The sequence below is a fragment of the Chrysochloris asiatica genome, unplaced genomic scaffold (genome assembly GCF_000296735.1).
Source record: "Chrysochloris asiatica unplaced genomic scaffold, ChrAsi1.0 scaffold00208, whole genome shotgun sequence".
Classification (NCBI taxonomy): Eukaryota; Metazoa; Chordata; class Mammalia; order Afrosoricida; family Chrysochloridae; genus Chrysochloris; species Chrysochloris asiatica.
Window position 1 is genome coordinate 4,662,012 of NW_006408726.1, and position 20,310 is coordinate 4,682,321.

Here is a 20,310-nt window from a genome sequence, read left to right on the forward strand (position 1 = left end):
GGATTGTAACTATGGTAATGACACAATATATTATAGAATGAATGTAAAATTAATGTTCTCTCATGTAAACTATCACATAATTCACAATAAAACATTTATTTTTAAAAAATGAAGAGAATCAGATAAATTCATTTTCACAATATACTTAATATTAATATAAAAGATAGTTATTTCAACATGTCATCAAATTAGAATATTTTACTTTTTCACCATTACTTCTTTGAAACTGCTGGACACTTACAACACCATTCAATTTTGACTAGCCACAAAATAAGTGCTCAATAGGCACAGCTACCGATTATGATATTGACCCATACAGATATGGTGTTGTTGTTATTTGCATGGGAGTCAGTTCTGACTCATAGCAACCCTATGTAGGATTATTGAGGAGTGACTATTGGGTTGGATAGTTTACCTTGTTAGCAGTCCAGTGCCTCTCCTGTGCTAGACAGTGCAACTATAGAATATTCTAACCAGAGCCTTCAATGTGATCACTTGACAACATGTTAGACCATGTCGTTTCTCTACTAAAACTATAAGCCAAAGAATGCCCAGAGCCATTAGAAGCTGAAAGAGACAATAAAGTGCCTTCCCCTAAAGAGAATGTATGGCCATGGCAACACTCAGAATATATCCTCCAATTGATGGGACAGTAAATTTCTGTTGTTTTAAGCCATCCAGTTTGTGACATTTTATTATAGCAGCCCTGGGAAATGAAGACAGAAGCACTGATGTTAGATGGAGACACTCAGGCTTAGTGATACAAGACTATCTAGGAGGACTTTCATGGATCTAGGTTCATATTCTCTGATCTGGGATTCTGTCCCCTACTCCCCTACCCAGCATTCACTGCATGCTTACACATTTTTGAATGTGGACCTGCGAATACTGCCAGGGAATATGTAAATAGTCTTTAGGTCAGAGAAACAAGAGGGGCTAAAGTGAATCATATACAATGGAGATATTAGCTGTCAACTCTCGAAAGGACCAGCAGAAAACCCTACTGATCCAGCAGAACTTTATGACACTTACTACAATAAAGAGAACTCTAAATTGATTGACAGTCTTAGCAGTGTCTCAAAATGGAAAATCATCAATGTATATATGTAGTTTTAAGACCTAGGCTGGGTGATTTTAAGGTCAGTAGTGCAAGGAGTCCTGGTATGGGGCTATAGGATAATTCACCAGACCACAATGTTGGTTTGAACTAAAAGGTCATATGTTCAAGCCCACCAATTGCTCCTCAAATACCCTAAACATGGTTGCTATGAGTCAGAACTGACTCAACAGCACTTACCAACAATTACAACAATTGCAAGGTAGGGGAGTGCAGTGCCTCCATAAGCACTGGATTGCAAACCACAAGGTCAGCGATTTTAGCCCATCAGCCATTCCGCTGGAGAAAGATGAAGCTTTCCGCTTTTGCAAACATTTACAGCCCCAGAGGACTTTTAAAAGAGGACACAATGAATTGGAGCCAACTCTACAGCATATGACAACAACAATTGTAAGGTAGGATACTCCTGAGTGATACAAACAGTTAACATGTTCAGCTTTAAATTAAGTTGTTGGTAAGTGTTGTCGAGTCAGTTGCGATTCACAGTGACCATGAATAGGGATTCCAAGGAGCAGCTGGTGAGTTTGAACTGCCAACCTTGTGGTTCAAACCAACCTTGTGGTCCAGTGCTTTATCCTACAGCATCACACCAGGACTGCAAAGTTGGAGGTTCCAATCCATGTAGAGGTGCCTGTGATTTACTTCAGAGAAATCAGCTGCTGAAAACTCTACATTGCCCAGCTCAACTCACACATGAGGTCATCATAAGTCAAAATCAACTCAACAGCAATTAATTTGGTTTTTATTACAAGGTGGAGAACTAACTAGGATTGATCAGAATTTATATGAAATAGGTTTACATTGGTGGGAATAGCAAGGTCAGAATCTTGAAGCAAGTACTAATGAGAAAACTGGTAATCTTGTTGGTTCATAGTCTTATATTCCAGCATTTCTCAAGAAAAAACAAAAGAGGCAGCATATGACAAGAAAACGATGGTACTGAAGGAAGAAGTACAAACTGTACTGAAGGTATTGATGAAATACAAGTCTCTAGTAATTGATGGAATATAAACTGAAATATTTCAACAAATTGATGAAGCACTAGGTGTGTTCATTCACCTATGCCAACAGATTGGAAGAGACCCATATTTGTGTCTATTTCAAACAGAGGTGACCCAACAAAATATGGAAGTCATCCAACATTATCATTAATATCACAAGCAGGTAAAATTTTGCTGAAGATAATGAAAATATTATTGCAATATAGTGCATTGGTAGGGAACTGCCAGGAATTCAAGCTGGATACAGAAGAGAATGTGGAATGAGGGATATCATTGCTGACATCAGATGGATCCTGGCTGAAAGCAGAGAATAACAAAAAGATGTTTATTTGTGTAATATTGACTATGCAAAGGCTTTTGACTTCGTAGATCATGACAGACTAAGGTTAACACTGAGAAGAATGGGTATCCCAACACTTCACTGTGCTCATGAGGAACCTATGCATAGATCAAGAGCAGTTACTCAAATAGAACAAGGGAAAGCTGAATAATTTAAAATCAGGTAAATTGTGTGCCAGAGTTGTATTTTTTCACCATACTTATTCTATCTGCATGCAGAGCAATTAACCTGAGAAGGTGTACTCTATGAAAAAGAATGTGACATCACAATTGGAGGAGGAATCATGAATAACTTGCAATATGAAGATGACACAACCTTGCTTGCTAGAAACAAAGAGGATTTAAAATACCTACTGATAATGATCAAATACCACAGTTTCCAGTATGGATTGCACCTCAATGTAAAGAAAATAAAAATCCTCACAACTGGACCATTAAATAACATCTTGATAAGTAAAATAAAGAATGAAGTTGTCAAAAACTTCATTTTGCTTAGAATGTCAGAAGCAGAAGTCAAGCAATCAAACAACATATTGCATTGGATAAATCTTCTGCACAAGATCTCTTTAAAGTGTTCAAGAGCAATGATATCAGTTTGAGGACTAAGGTATGACCTTGATGTTTTTAATAGCCTCATATGCATGTGAAGGTTGGATAAGGAAGACCAGAGAAGAATTGATGCATTAGAATTATGGTGTCAGAGAATATTAAAAGTATCATGGATTGCCAGAAGAAAAAAACAAATCTGTGTCAGAAGATATACAGCCAGGATCAGTTCCTGGCAGAGGACAGCATGCTTGGTAAGTAGAGGGTCAGTGAAAAAGAGGAAGACCTCCCCCAATGAGATGATTAGCACAGTGGCAGTTGTAATGTGTTCCAGCATAGCAATGATTGTGAGGATAATGCAGAACCAGACAGTTGTTTTTTTTTGTTTTGTTTTGTTTTGTTTCTGTTGTACATAGGGTTGTTAAGAATTGGAACTGACTTGACAAGAATGGTCTGCTCTGAAGAAGCTCATTCAGGAAGCTGGAATGGTAAATTAGCTTCTCTGAATGTCATTAAAACGAAAACTGACTCCCACATGTCTGGAATTCTTAGACGAGAGTGTGAAACATGACAGGATTAACAGCAATCCTGGACTTGAATACCAACTATTGATCCCTCCGTGGACAAGTCCTCTTTGCCTCAGTTTCCCTATCTACTAAGTGTCTCACCGGGTTGTTGTGAGGATTAAATGGTATATGTAACATACCTGGATGATGCCCAACACAGAGTAAGTATTATCTAAGAGATAACAGCTGTTACGACTCTCTAACAACCTCTAAGAATGTTATACTCATTTTTACCACTTTGCATCAATAAATCTGGCACTTCATATAAACAACACATTCCCAACAGGGGTGATATCATCCCCAAGGGGCAAAAATAGGTCCTTAGAAGGTGAAACAGTCTTACTGTGTTTATGAATAAAGCTCAAATATCTTATAAGAAATAGATAATTCAGTTTGTCTCTGGTATGAACATTTCATTGGTAGGTTATTAAGAAAAATAATCTAGGAATCAGTCTAAAATGGGTAGTAACAAGACAATGCTTGAAAAACACTGTCCTGTGAGGTCCTGAGAACAGGTCATCCTATTCTTGGAAGACCCAACTTCCGGCATAAGGCTTGAAGAAAGTAAAAGCCCTAAGTAACCTCAGCTCACTCTTGGGTAAGTTCTTAAAATTCCCTATTTTTCCTTAAGAGGAATCAAGACATCCCTTTCTTTATGAGAGTAACTCAAAAAGTACTGCTACAAAATCATGTTGTTGTTATTGTTATGTTGGTTCCAACACATAGCAACCATGTTTAGGGTTTCCTAGGAGTGACTGGTGGGTTTGAACTGCTGACTTCGCAGTTCAAACTGACATTGCAGTCCAGTGCTTAAAATTCCCTATTTTTCCTATGAGGAAATTAGAAATTCCTATTTCTATGAGAATAAGTCAAAAATTACTGATAAAAAATCAGAAGCCCTTTTTAAACAAAAATATCAAAATGTGAAGGGATTGGTTCTAGACATATCTTGTATCTAAGTTTGTTTTTGTTGTTGTTGTTAAGTGTTGTCGAGTCAGTTCCAACCCATAGTAACTCTGTAGACGGTTTCCAAGGGGTGAATGGTAAGCTTGAACCACCAACATTGCAGCTTAAAAGGAATTTGCAGTCTAGTGCATTAACCCATAGTGTCACACCAGGACACCTATCTAGGTGTAGACACTTCTAAAGATGGTATTTCCAATTCTCCCTAAAGTCTTCCCCAAAGAATTACTAGGTCTTTGATATACACCATGTCAAATATTAGTTTCAGCATCCTCAACAGACTGAAATCGTGTTCCTTTTAAGTGTTCTTTGAATTTGGGAAACAAAAAAAGTCTAAAGGGGCAAGATTGGGGCTGTAAATTTTCCTAAAGAAATTCTCATGGGACAGCCCTAGATACCCTCAAAGAATGAGCAGGCATACTGTCCTCATGGAAAAAAGAAAACAAAACAAAAAAATCCTTAGTGCAATATTCTGGCCTTTTTTCACCAATGAATGCAGTTTTCAATTTTCTTACCACTTTTTCCTTATAAGCCCCAATGATTGTCCTGTGCCCTTTGAGAAAATCTATCAAGATTACTACTTTGGAATTCAAAAAAAACAATGATCATAACCTTCTGAAATCTTGGATTATTTTTTTTTTTTAGTTATCCCAGCAGGTTCCTTCAGAAGTTACTGTTTGAATTGAACCTTTTTTATTGAAGGCACTGTAATGAGTCTAAGTGTATTACTAAGAAAAACTTGTCTGCAACCTTCCATTGATCTCAGTGACATATTAAACACATTTTGTTTACCCAAAATTGAACTGGAACCCTACTAGTAATACTTTTTTAATACCTTCGGTGTGGCACTGTGGGTTAATGTGCCAGACTGCAAAGCCGTTGGAACTGCAAGATCGGTGGTTCAAGCTCACCAGCTGCTCCTTGGAAGCCCTGTAGAGTCACTATGGGTCAGAATCAACTCGATGGCATTTAACAACAACAAATAGTCTGAGGGCTCCATAGAATATACTCCCATGGGGAAGAATAAAGACATGAAGGGAGAATCCTTAGAAAACAATTTATCAGTGACCAAGAACTGTGGAGATTCGAATCCATACCTTACTTACCTTGTTTTTACCTCTTAGGAAAATACTAGCCAGGCCAAGAGAATCAGTAGGCCCTCACCTTCCTTACATCTTCAGCAACCCTTACTCCACCACTATCCAAAGTTTTACCACCCTGGGGTTACTAATCAGATAAATAATATAAAACATACATGCAGAACAACAGAAACTAATTTAATGACTCTAAATTTCAAATATGAACAGAATATCTGTACCTTTATATAACATAGAAAGATGCTGGAATTTTAGTCAACAACTACAAGCTATTGAGAAGGTTGTGTTTTGGGTTGTGGCTGTTGTTTTATGGATGGATAACCTGATGAGAGTGGGTCCCATGGGAAATGACCCCTTGATTCAGCTGAGAAACAACAGGCCTTTGAGATAGAGAAAGTAAGGAGCTTGGAGACTGAGCCTAAAACTAAGCTCCTCTGCGAGGCTGAGGATTTCAGGGTAATAGGGTTTGTCCACCACTCGTCTGTCAGTTTGTCATACTGTGGTGGCTTGTGAGTTGCTGTGATTCTGGAAGCAATACCACTGGTATGTTAAATACCAGCAGGGTCATCCATGGTGGACAGGTTTCAGATGAGCTTCCATATGAAGACAGACTAGAAAGAAGGAGTGATGAACTACTTCCAAAATTTAGTCACTGAAAAGCTTATGAATAGCAGAGAAATGCTGTCAGATATAGTGCTGGAAAATGAGCCCCTCAGGTTGGAAGGCACTCAAAATATGATTGGGGAAGAGCTGCCTCCTCAAAGTAGAGTTGACCATGATGATGCAAATACAGTAAAGCCCGTGGGAGTAACACCTATGAGACCTTCATTGGCAAATGGGGCACAACTCAAAATGAAGAGAAATAACTGTAAATACCCATTAATAATCAGAACATGGAATGTACATAGTATAAATCTAAGAAAATTGGAAATTGACAAAAATGAAATGGAATACATGAACATCGATATCTTAGGCATTATGGAACTGAAATGGACTGATATTGGTCATTTTGGATGTGACAACCACATGGTATACTATGCTGGGAATGAGAAATTGAAGAGGAATTGTGTTGCATTCATTGTCAAAAGAAAATACCCACCAGATCAGTCATGAGGTACAACACTGTTTGTGATAGAATAATATCCATGCCCCTACAGGGAAGACCAGTTAATACCACTATTATTCAAATTTGTGCAACAACCACTAAAGCCAGTGATGATGAAATAGAAGAATTCTACCAAATTCTTCCATCTGAAAATGATCAAACAGGCAATCAAGATGTATTGAGCATTAATGGCGATTGGAATGCAAAGGTTAGAAACAAAGAAGAAGGATCAGTAGTTGGAAAATATGGCCTTGGTGATAGAAATGATGCTGGAAATCGCATGATAAAATTCTGCAAAATCAAAGATTTGTTTATTGCAAATACCTGCTTTTAGAGATCATTTTTAAGTTGTTGTTAAGTGCCGTCGAATCGGTTCCGACCCATAGCGACCCTGTACAGGGTTTCCCAGGGTGTAAATCTTTACGGGAGTAGAAAGCCTCATCTTTCTCCAGCAGAGCAGCTGGTAGTTTTGAACCGCTGACCTGAAGGTTCGCAGCCTGATTCGTAACCACTACACTACCAGAGATCATAAGAGACGATTATACATATGGATCTCTCCATATGGAATACACACAAATGAATTGACTACATCTGTGGAAGAGATGATGGAAAAGCTCCGTAGCACCATTCAAAACAAGGCCGGGGCAGATTGTGGAATAGACCATCAATTGCTCATATGCAGATTCAAACTGAAGCTTAAGAAAATGAAAACACGTCCATGGCAGCCAAAATATGGTCTTGAATATATTCCACCTGAATTTAGAGATCATCTGAAGAACAGATTTGATACATTAAACACTAAAGACTGAAGACCGAAGAGTTATGGGATGACAACAAGCACATCATACATGAAGAGAGCAAAAAGTCATTAAGAAGACAAGAAAGAAGGGAAAAGGTCAAAATGGATATCAGAAGAGTTACTGAAACTTGCTCTCCAGTGTATAGCTGAACAGAAAATTTCAAAAGTCAGCTTGGGAAGACTAAGTCAAATATTACAACAAAATGTTCAAAGATCTGGAATGAGAAAACCAAAAAGGAAGAACACACTCAGTATTTCTCAAGCTGGGAGAACTGAAGAAAAAATTCAAGCCTCCATTTCATAACTGAAGGATTCTCTGGGCAAATTATTGTATGATGCAGAAAGCATCAAGAGAAGATGGAAGGAATTCACAGAGTCACTGTAGCAAAAGGAAATGGTTGATGTTCAACTGCTTCAAAAGGTAGTATATGATCAAGAGCCAATGATACTGAAGGAAGAAGTCCAAGGTACATTGAAGGAATTGACAAAGAACAAGGCACCAGGAATTGATGGAATAAAAATTGAAATATTTCAAGAAAGTGAGGCAGCACAGAAGGCACTCACTCATCTCTGCCAGGAAATTTGGAAGACAATTATCTGACCTATTGATTGGAAAAGATCCATATTTGTGCCCATTCCAAAGAGAGGTGACACAATAAAATGTGGAAATCATTGGACAATCTCTTTGATATCCCATACAAGTAGAGTTTTACCAAAGGTAATACAGTAATGGCTGAAAGTATACATTGACAGAGAACTTCCAGAGATTCAAGCTGGATTCAGAAGGGGATGTGGAATGAGGGATATCATTGCTGCTATCCAATGAATCTTAACTGAAAGTAGAGAATACCAGAAAGATGTTCACCTGTGCTTTATTGACTATGCAAAGGCTTTTGATTTTGTGGATTATAACAAGCCATGGATAACGTTGTAAAGTATTAGTATTCCAGAACACTAAATTGTGCTCATGAGGAATCTGTACATGGAACAAGAGGCGGTTGTTTGAACAGAATATGGGAACATTGAATGGTTTAAAATTAAGAAAAGTTTGTGACAGGGTTGTATTCTTTCATCTTACTTAGTCAGCCTGTATGCTGAGCAAATAATCGGAGATGCTGGGCAATATGAAGAAATATGTTGCATTAAAATTGGAGCAAGACTCATTAACAATCTGTGATATGCACATGATACAACCTTGCTTGCTGAAAGTGAAAAGGACTTAAAATACTTACTAATGAAGATCAAAGAGCACAGCCTTTGGATTGCATCTCAATGTAAAGAAAACAAAAATCCTCATCACTGGACCAATAAACAACATTCTTATTAATGGAGAAAAGATTGAAATTGTCAAGGACTTCATTTTTCTTGGATCAACGATCAACACTCATGGTAGTTGTTGTTGTTGTTGTTGTTAAGTGCCGTCGAGTCGGTTCCAACCCATAGCGACCCTGTACAGGGTTTCCGAGGGTGTAAATCCTTACGGGAGTAGAAAGCCTCATCTTTCTCCAGCAGAGCGGCTGGTAGTTTCGAACCGCTGACCTTAAGGTTCGCAGCCCGATTCGTAACCACTACGCTACCAGAGCTCCTACTCATGGTAGTAGCAGTCAAGAAATCAAACGACATATTGCATTAGGCAAATCTACTGCACAAGACCCTTTTTTAGTGTTGAAGAGCAAAGATGTCAGCTTGAGGACTAAAGTGAGCCTGACCCAAGCCATGGTATTTTCAATAACCTCATATGGATGCAAAAGCTGGACAGTGAATAAGGAAGACCGTAGAAGAATTGATGCTTTTGAGTTATGGTGTTGGAGAAGAATATTGAAAATGCCATGGGCTGACAAAAGAACAAACAAATCTGTGTTGGAAGAAGTGTAGCCAGATTACTCCTTGGAGTCCAGGAAGGCCAAACTCCGTTTCTCATACTATGGACATATTTTCAGGAGGGACCAGCCCCTGGAGAAGGATATCAAGTTTGGTAAGGTCAGAGAAAAAGAGGAAGAACCCCAGTGAGATGGATTGACTAAGTGGCAGCATCAATGAGCTCAAGTGTGGCAACAATTGTGAGGTAGGCCCAGGACTGGGCAGTGTTTCATTCTGTTGTGTATAGTGTCGATATGAATCAGTACTGACTAAATGGCACCTAACAACAACAATAACAGCAACAACACAGGGTTTGTGAAGAACCCTGGTGGCACAGTGTGTTAAGTGTTGGGCTGTTAAACAAATGTATAGTAGTTCAAATTCACCAGCCACTCCATGGGAGAAATCTTATAGACATTTACAGTCTCAGAAATCCTATGGATCCATTCTTCTTTGTCCTACAGTGTCATATAGTCAGAAATAACTCAACAAGAGTGAGTTATTACAGAGTTTGGGATAGAGACGTTAAGCATAATTGAAGAGGCTACTGAGAGTTAAGAATAAGTGGGCAATTTTAGGAACAATTAGCATATGTGGGGGCACACTATCTTGGTGGCTTGGGGTGTGGTTTTTAGAATGTAATGTATGAAGTACACCTACAGACAGTTTTGTGGCTTATTGTGCATTTCTGAAGGGAAGCAGGGCAGTGAAGTCCCTTGAGTTGTACACAGGATGTCTTATAAGTAATAGAACTTGAATGTGATGGAATTGAGGAGGAACAGTTTGATCCTGTTGGTTACAGGTGGATAAAAGAGATGCCTTTTCATAATATCCTAAATTGTATCATGCAGCTATGTCACTGAAATGCATATGTCTTACTGGCTTTGTTGACATCACTTGGTTAGAAAACTGCTAAAATTAAAGAATCTTCCCAGTGCTAAGACAGAGTTCAACATGGACTACTTGCTCAACAAATGTTTGTTGATTGTTCTTTATGGACTTTAAAAATGTTTTAATCTTGGCTATCTAAGGCACTTACCTTTCATTTTACAAAGGAATTGGGGAATAAGAGCACCTGGTTAACTTACCTAAGTCAATCCAGTTGTGTCATCCAGCTGTTCCAAGGGCCATCTGGGAATGGAGATCTGTGTGCCTCACATGCTGGCCTGTGCTAAATGTGAATGTGTCACCTGATAGGCACTTACATCCCAGAGAAGCCGTGTCCTTCACTATCATGTCCGTAACCTGTCTATAGGCTCGAAGCAGAAAAGGCACTCTCAGAAATGGAAAAAATAAGGTGCTGAGAATGGGAAGCAGGAGGCCTGAATACCAGGAGATCTTTTCCACTTAGTCCTGGGAGAAGGCTGTTAGGTATAGACTTGTAATTACAGAGAGCAGGATTCCTTATTTACGCTTTCTCTTCATTCCTGTCTTTAATGAGCTACCATTAATGGCACATGTGAATTGAAAATGGCTTAACTGCTACGTTCTACACCTTGTCATTCTTATGATGCAATTACAGGAGTTTCTCATTGCTGATTACAGTGAACTCCACGTTCATTTGGCTGACACATTATGACCTCCTACAGGCAGGAAAGAAGTAAAGAGTTTAAAGATAATCAGAAGATGGCTCCACGCCCTGCTTGTAACAACTAATGGATTTGTGGCTTTCTGTCATCCAAAATACCCTACTTTCACTCCATACAAACGCTAGCAATTCTTCCAAACTCTGTCCCTGTTACTCTTTTAACCTTCCATTTATTGTATTCCAGATAATGTGTCATGTAAAAAAGATGGTCCTGCCATATCCTCAAGGGACAGGGCAGGAGGGAAACAACCACTTTGCTTTCTGCCTTTCTGAGCCAGGTGCTGAGGAAGATATTTTCTGTATGCTCTCACACTTAATCTTCACCACACATATGAGGCAGGATTATTAATCCAAGTTTACAGATAGGAAACAAGATATTGATTGGTGGCAGTACTAGTGTGCTGTCGATTAGGTTCTGACTCATATAGACCCTGTACAGTGTTTCTGAAGCTGTAAATCTTTACAGAAACAGAAAGCCTCATCTTTCTCTCATGGAACCACTGGTAGATTACAACTACTCACCTTGTGGTTATCAGCCCAACACGTAACCCACTATGCTACCAGCGCTCCTGTGATTCACAGACTTTAGTGTATATCAGAATCACCTGGCAGGTTTATTAAAACACAGAGAGCTGGGACCACCCCCAGAATTTGATTCAGGAGGTCTAACATGGGATAAAGGAGTCATGGTGGTGCAATGGGTAAAGTACTAGACTGCTGGTTAAAAGATTGACGGTTCAAACCAGACTCTCTGTGGGAGAAATATGTGGTAGTCTACTATTGTAAAGATTTACTGCTCTGGGAACCACATATGAGCAATTCTACTCCATCCTATAATGGTCACACCATGAGTCAGAATTGGCATTGGATTTGGGTTGAGTATGGGTTAGGACCAAGAGTTTTCATTTCTAACGAGGTGATGCTGATATTCTGGTCTCAGTTCATATTTTGAGGACAGCTGGATTCATAAAGTAAGAATGAGGGGGCTTCAAAAAGTTAGTGGAAGAAGTTCATTATCTTTTAAATCCATTTTTTCCATGAAATTTGAAGCCTCTTATATAATATGAGATTTTACTAGACTTAAGTTCCACTATATTGTTGACACTGGTGGTGGTGGTGGTTTTGTGCCTTAGAGTCAGTACTGACATGTAACGACCCTGTATAGGGTTACTAAGGCTATAAATTTTATGGAAGCAGAAAGCCTCATTTTTCTCCCACAGAACAGCTGATAGATTTGAACTACTTACCTTCGTATTAGCAACACAGGGCTCCTTGTTATTAGTGGCAGTCTAGTCAATTCCAACTCATGGCAATTACACATATAGCAGAATGAAATGTCTAGCCCTACACTATCTTCACAAAAGTTTGTAGGCTCAAATCCATTGTTGCAACAGTGAATTTGGAGTGCCTTCCAACCTATAGGGTTCATCTTTCAGCATACTGTATCAGACAGTATCCTATTGTGATCCATAGGATAATCCCTGGCTAATTTTCAGAAGTGGATTGCCATACCTTCTTTCCAGTCTGTTTTAGACTGAGAGCTCCGATGAAACCTGTTCACCATGGGCGACAATGCTGGTATTTGAAATATTGGTGTCATAGCTTTTAGAGTCACAGCAACACAATAATTATTATAGTATGAGAAACTAACAAACTGATATGAAAACTCTGCTTATTACAAGGGTAAGTAAAAATTATAGCTATAAATTATGGTGTTGCTAGGTGCTGTAGAGTTGGTTCCAACTCACAGCAACTACACACAACAGAATGAAGCACTGCCTGGTCCTGTGCTATGCTCACAATTGTTGATACACTTGAACCCACTGCAGCTGCCACTGTGCCAATACATTTTATTGGGTATATTCTTCTTTTTCATTTTACCAAGTATAATATTCTTCTCCTGATAATATGTACGAAGTATGAGAAACTAAGTCTCACTATCCTTGCTTCTAAGGAGCATTTTGTCTATACTTAATCCAGCACTATATATATGATGTGTTTGTTCTTCTGGAAGTCTGCAGGTACTTCCAATATTCCTTTCCAACACCAAAATAAAATCAGAGAAACCTTTATTAAACAAAAATATCAAAATGTGAAAATACTGTTTCTCAACATATCTTCCACATAGGGTAGATACATTAAAAAAAAAAAAAAAAAACTTTAAAAACCCCAACACTATAATTTTCGTATGTCAATAGATAATTGGGTGCAGATTTACAGAGCAAATCAGTTTTCCATTCAACAATCAATACACATTTTGTTTCTTATCATTGATAGCAAACCCCACAATGTAATCACTTATCCTACTTCCTCCCTGTGCTTCCTATTTCTTCATTCTTGCTTAACCCTTCTGAAATTTGTCCTAGTGTAAATGCTTCTCTTTTGCTTTCAAATGGTTGATTATTTTATAAAGGACATATCTCCCTAGTGTTATTGTTCCCCTTTTAGACTTACTTTTGACTCCATCACTTATCTGTCAGTTTGTTGTCCTGTGGTGACTTGTGTGTTGCTGTGATGATGGAAGCTATGCCACTGGTATTTTAAATACTATAAAGGTCATCCAGCGTGGTTAGGTTTCAGCTAGCTTCCCAACTAAAACATACTAGGAAGAATATGAACTGCACTTTTCTGACTATTTAGCCACTGAAACCATTATGAATAGCAGCAGAACATTAACAGGTATAAGTTTGGAAGATGAGCCCCTCAGATTGGAAGACTTTCAAAGTATGACTGGGGAAGAAATGCTTCCTCAAAGTAGAGCTGACTGTGATGACACGAATGGAGTAAAGCTTCTCAGACCTTCATTTGCTGATGGAGCACAACTCTAAATGAGGAAAAACAGCTATAAACATTCATTAATAATTAGAACATGTAATGTATGAAGTGTGAATCTAGGAAAACTGGAAATTGTCAAAGATGAAATGAAATACATAAAGATTGATATCTTAAGTATTAGTGAATTGAAATGGACAGGTATTGACCATTTTGAAATAGACAATCATAATTTATTATGCCAGGAAAACAAATTCAAGATGAATGGTGTCTCTTATATTGTCAAAAAGAGCATTTCAAGATCTGTTTTGAAGTATAATGCTGTCTGTGACAGAATAATATCCATATGCTCTCAAACCTGAATCTGATGCCAATCCTTATCATGAACTCAAACCCAAACCCTAACCTGATCCTGGACCCAAACCCAAACTGAATGTGAACCCAAAGTTGAGTTCCTTGAGTTGGGACATTATGATATGCTAAATAACCATATGGGAAACTGAGTCATTTGATGAATGTTGATTGAGCACTCAGCATATGCCAGGATACTTTCAGAATTGAGTACTAGAGCAGAACTAAAACGACAACCTTCCTGCCCCATTAGAACTTGTACTCAAGTGAAAGGGGTTGGAAACCTCACAATCGCAAATGATGCTGAGCTACTAACATGTTCATGGACCTACTTTACCCAAAGTGAGGTCCCAGAATCACAACAGTGGCTACTATGCCACCATGTATTTCACCAGCATAACCACATTTATTATTCACAACTCTGGTTAGGATCCTGACATAGTAAGGCACATTGTTGAGGGCAATGGTGCTAAAAAGAAGAACATTTTGCAGATTGCCTTAACCTTTTATTACAACTTCTCTAGCTTTATCACCTAACACCTTAAACATTCTGAGTTAAATTTCCATGTTGACAAATCCATGGTCCCCTGGTTTGGCAAGATAATAATAATGCTTGGTATATAACCATCACTTTGAACTTTCGAATTGCAGACTGTTATTTGTTATACTGGGCCTCCTGGAAGAATGATTAAATGAACAAGGAAAGTCACATCTACTGTGATACTAGTACTCATTCTATGGCAATAGAATGGTTTCCCATTCATTCATTCATTCTTCTTCTTCATGTCACAAATGATAGGACCATGTTGTGACAGAAAGCAAAGCTTTGGATACAACAGACATGAGGTAACATACTGGTATGACCTTGGGCAAGTATTGTTATTGTGTACCATTGAGTTGGTTCTGACTCATAATGGCTCTCTGTGGAGTTTTCAAGAGCAGCCTTGTGGTTACTAGTCCAATTCTTATCCTACAGTGCCACACCAGGGCTCATACAAGTTTTTTAACCACTATGATACTTAATTTCATCAGTTAAAACAAAAAAACAGAAGGTTTACATGTTTATTGAACTCAACAAAATATATCAAGCATAGCATACAGCAATTGGTACATAACTACTGCAACTATTACTGTTAGTCATCACTGGTGATCACAGGAGAGATAATTCTGTTTTCAAAATGTTATTTTTGACTGTAAGCTACTTTAACATACCTCAGTATGAAAAATATAATGTATATGTAGCCAAATCAGCTTTAATCTATACCCAAGAGCTGTTGAATAAAATCTCAGTCATCTAATCATATATAAATACTCCAGACATCAGTAAGCTCTTGCCTTTCTGATTTTTATCTATATTTACACCAGAAGATACAGTAAATAACATAAGGGATGAGAGATAGCATGAAGTATCAAATAATCAAATAAGATTCACGAAAATCAGAGATCTTACCAGTAACAATGTTGTTGTTAAGTGCCATCGAGTCGGTTCCTACCCATAGCGACCCTGTACAGGGTTTCCGAGGGTGTAAATCCTTACGGGAGTAGAAAGCCTCATCTTTCTGGTAGTTTCGAACCGCTGACCTTAAGGTTCGCAGCCTGATTCGTAACCACTATGCTACCAGAGCTCCTTTACTTAGTAATAATTTCAGGCATACAAGTAATTTCAAGGTTGTTATGGTTTAATGCCATTGAATCAGTTTCAATTGATAGTCACCATGGGTAGGTTTTCCAAGGAGCAGCCGGTGGATTTGAAATGCTGACCTTGCAGTTCAAACTGACCTTGTAATCCAGTGCTTATCCTACAGCACCACACCAGGACTCCAATTTCAGAGTAGGCAAAACAAAGAGAGGTCCAGGATACATAGCATCCTTCCTTGCTATATCAGAATACATGTTGAGGTCTGTAATTAATGTATGTGGCTGTGTCATGTACATAAAAGGAGCTGCTAAGATCATGAAACATCTGTTTTTATATTCAAATAGCTAAAGAACCTGTAGAAACTTTCTGGGAGGCATACACCATAAATTTATAGATTTCAACTTTTTTTTACCATAAGCAATCCTACACAGTCCAAATACACCATGCTTAAAGCATTATATATAATTTTCTTCTTATAAACCTCTGTGTGTAGCACCATAGGATAAGCAGTTGACTGCAAGATCGGTTTAGCTGCAAGGTCAGTGGGTCAAACTCATCAGCCACTCCTTGGAGTATTGCAATACAGTGTTGCTATGAGTTGGAATTGACTCGATGGCACTTAACAACAACATACACACATATATATGTATATGTATATGCACAGAGAACTTAATTATTAAGAAAATTGCTCACAAGCTGTAGAGGTGGGCAAGTTCCAAGTCCATGGGTCATATGTCAGGCTGAAGGATTCTTCTGATTCATGTAATTGCAAGAATCGATGGACCCAAGATTAGCAGATCAGACAGCAGGCTTCACGCTGAAGATGTGAATGAATCTAAGGTTAGCAGGTAAGATGGTTCTGCATGACAAGCAGGCACCACTCAAAAGTGGACAGCAGCAGCACTGCAACCCATTCAGGAACTTTCCTAAAGTACACGGTTAAAGGAAAATTCTCACAAAGGGCAGAAATTCAAGCAGTTCACCAGGTTTTTCATTTAGCTTAGAAGGAGAAATGGCCAGATGTACGATTACATACTGATACATGGGCTGTGGCCAGTGGATTGCCTGGATGGTCAGGAACGTGGAAGGATATAAAGAACATGTTTAGAATCCAGAACTACCATGTCCTATGATTAAAGTCCATGGTAAACTACAGAAACTCAATTCTGATAAGGCTACTAATGGTTCAGACCCTTCAGAAATAAAGGTTTGGGTCACACCACCAGGCAAAGAATCACTACCAGCTGAAGTGCTGCTGATGGCAAAATAAATACAGAAAGGGTAGTGGAAGAATGTAGTTCTAAATACCAGGTATGGCCACATTACTAGTTGCAGAAATAAGGACTATAATTGTTATGAGTATTTTTATTATTATTATTGAAATAATTTACATTTAGAATTAGCCAACTGGACTCAGTTTAGATGATTCCAATTTTGTTGGCAACATCCAAAGCATCATAGTCAGGAGCTAGTCAAACAAATGCCTTATTTTCTCCATCAGGTCTGATTAAGGTGTTGACTTGGCTACATCAGTGTCATAAAGCTTCTTCACAGTCTGCTTGATCTGGTGCTTCTTGGCCTTGACACCCAAAATCAACACAAGTGTGTTATTATCTTCAGTCTTTTTGATGGCTGACTCAGTAGTCAGAAGAAATGTGATGATGGCAGTGTAGTCAAGCTTGCTGTTAGTCCTGGGCATGCTCTTCTGAGGCTATTTGGGCTGCCTCTGGAGCCTCAGAGTCTTGGGCCACTGGAAGGTGGGTGATGTGTGGATCTTCTTTTTTGTGCCTTCAGCACTGCTTTCTTGGCTTTCAATGCCTTTGCTTTGACTTCAGATTTGGAAGGAGCTTCTTTCTTCACTTTCAGTGACAATCTTCATTAAAAAGCATGTTTTTTTTTTAAATTGTATGTCTGCATCAAATATTGTTTTCTTCACTTGTAAAATATAAGATAAATGTGATGAGTGTATTTTTCATAGTTTGTGTGTTAGTTGGATCATCTTAGGTATAAGTATGGCTTCGTAATTATGTTTATTTAGAGATTATGTGTGGTTTAAGGAGATGTGTATATGTGCCAAGATGAAAAGGGGTGAATTCTGATAGTTAAGGTTTTGTGTTTACTTGGAAAGGCTATGATACTCAGTGGTTTGACAGTTAAGACATCATAATTCCCCATGATGAGATCTGCTATGAGCAATCAATTAACTGAAAGGAAGTTGCTTCAGGGGCATGGCCTATACCAAATTTATATGAACATTGTAGAAAATCTTGTTTGCTTTTTGCTGGTTTAGGATCTACATCTGGCTCTTCATCTGACCTCAAACAAGCAGCATGCCATATGGCCTACATATCCTGGGAGTCTTCAGTAGACTGCCATTTTACCTGTTGATCTTAGATTAAATCCCCTTTGAAACCAGAAGTCTACTGTCTGACCTGTCAAACTTGGGTTCATTAGCAGCTATGTGAGTCAGGAGAAGTCTTCAGCCTGGCATCTGAACCATGTTCTTGGAACTTGCCAGATCTATAACTCTGTGAACCATTTCCTCCTCAATATAAACCTCTGCCTGTCTGTCTCTATATCTGCATTCCAGTCTATCCATATATCTATCGATTGATCAATTGGTTATAGTCAAAGAGGCAGTTATGTGACCAAAACAGGGGAACACTGAATGGTTTAAAATCAGGAAAGGTATGCATCAGGGTTGTATTTTATTGCCATACTTATCCAACCATACATCATACAGACACTGAACAAATCATCAGAGTAGCTGTATTATAAGAAGAAAAACATGACATCTGGATTGGAGGAAGGCTCATTAATAAACTGTGATATGCAGATGATACAACTTTGCTTGTTGAAAGTCAAGAAGACGTAAAACACTTATTGATGAATATCAAAGACCACAGCCTTCAGTATGGGTTGCACTTCAATGGAAAGAAAACAAATCTTCACTACACCAATAAATAACATCCATATAAATGGAGAAGAAATTGAAGTTGTCAACAACTTCATTTTGGTTAGAGCAACCATCAACACTCATGGAAGCAGCAGCCAGGAAATCAAATAACATATTGCATTGGGCTGTTGAATGATGCAGAAATCATTAAAAGGAGATGGAAGGAATACATAGTCACTTTAACAAAAGGAAATGGTTGATGTTCAACTGCTTCAAGAGGTAGCATATGGACTTCCGGTATGGCAGGACAGCCAGGGAAGTAAGGTAGGGACGAGCTCCAGGAAAAAATGAGTGAAATCTCACAAAGGAAACGTTCATATACCATTCCCACAGAAAAGACTCCTGAACTCACATTTTTGAGAAATCGTGCTAATAAGGATAAAGAAAGGCGTGTATTTTGGGACTCTTGCCTGCGGGACCGCAGGTTGCTCCTGCGACTGCAAAGTTTAGAGGGCGGGGCCATAGCCAGCCCCGTTCAGAAAGCGGAGTTTCCAGTGTGGGGGGGGGATAGCGAGGGGAGGGGAGAGAAAAAAAAAAAGGAGGGCAAGAGGGGACATAGCTTCCACCCGCCCCAAATCTCCCTGCCCTGGCCTGAGATCCCAATAAAAATTGGCCAGTGCATCTCACCCACGCACAGAGAATGTGAGAAAGTTTGCGGCAGCTTTTTGACATCATCCATCATCCCCCATCTGTCACTGCATCTAAGCCCCCTGCCCCAACTCCTAAATAGCAGCAGGGATCCTCCAGGGATCTGGCGGGACAGGGAACAGAAAAAGTTAACCAAAGCCACATATCTGCTCCAATGTGGTGATTTCTGTCCATGCCTTTATATTACTTCTGCTTTTAGTCCTTTTGATTACACATCCCTCCTGGAGGTGGGAACTTATCCTTCCTACGTCCCATAAGAAGAAGCAGCAATCATGGTCATATAGTCAAGCTACAACATAATATTCCACTACTTAGAAAGGACCCAATAACATCTGCTATGCATTACAGACAAAAAGAGAAGCCCATCTCTTGATCATATTAATAATAATAATAATAATACAATAACCATGACCAATAAAAAAACAATCAACTTTATCAAACCATGTCCAAAAACAGAAGAGTGGAGCTGACGCAAATGAACTGGAGACAGAAAAAGGCTTTGTAGAGGAGGAGGAGCAGATTTTGGATATGCCTGAGAGGGAATTCAGAAGCATTATATGGAAACAAATTCAAATAATCCAAAAAGAGGTCAAGGAAAATAAGGAAGAAGTAAAAAAAAAATTCTCCAGGAACAATCAAATAGGATTGACACAGCATTGGAAACAATTCAAAACCTGCAAAAAATGCCCAGTTGATCAATAATAAGATATCATAAATAGACAATACCCTAAAAGGGGAAAGGAGCAGACTAGAAGAGATGGAAGCCAGAACAAGGGAGCAGGAAGACAAATCTCTCAATACTGCCAAGGTAGAAGAGCAAGAAGCTAAAAGGGTAAAACAATCTGAAAAGAGTCTAAGATTCATGATGGATAACATGAAAAGGAATAATGTAAGAATTATTGGCATTCCAGAACAAGAAGAAACAGAGAAATCCACAGAAGAGATCATTGAAGAGATTCTGGA

General features: G+C 38.7%; 1 pseudogene; it reads right to left on the reverse strand.

The window, feature by feature from the left end:
• LOC102835760 overlaps nucleotides 1-12,545 on the reverse strand; it is an 87,000-nt pseudogene extending 74,455 nt beyond the window's left edge.
• Between the last annotated feature and the right edge of the window lie 7,765 nt (nucleotides 12,546-20,310).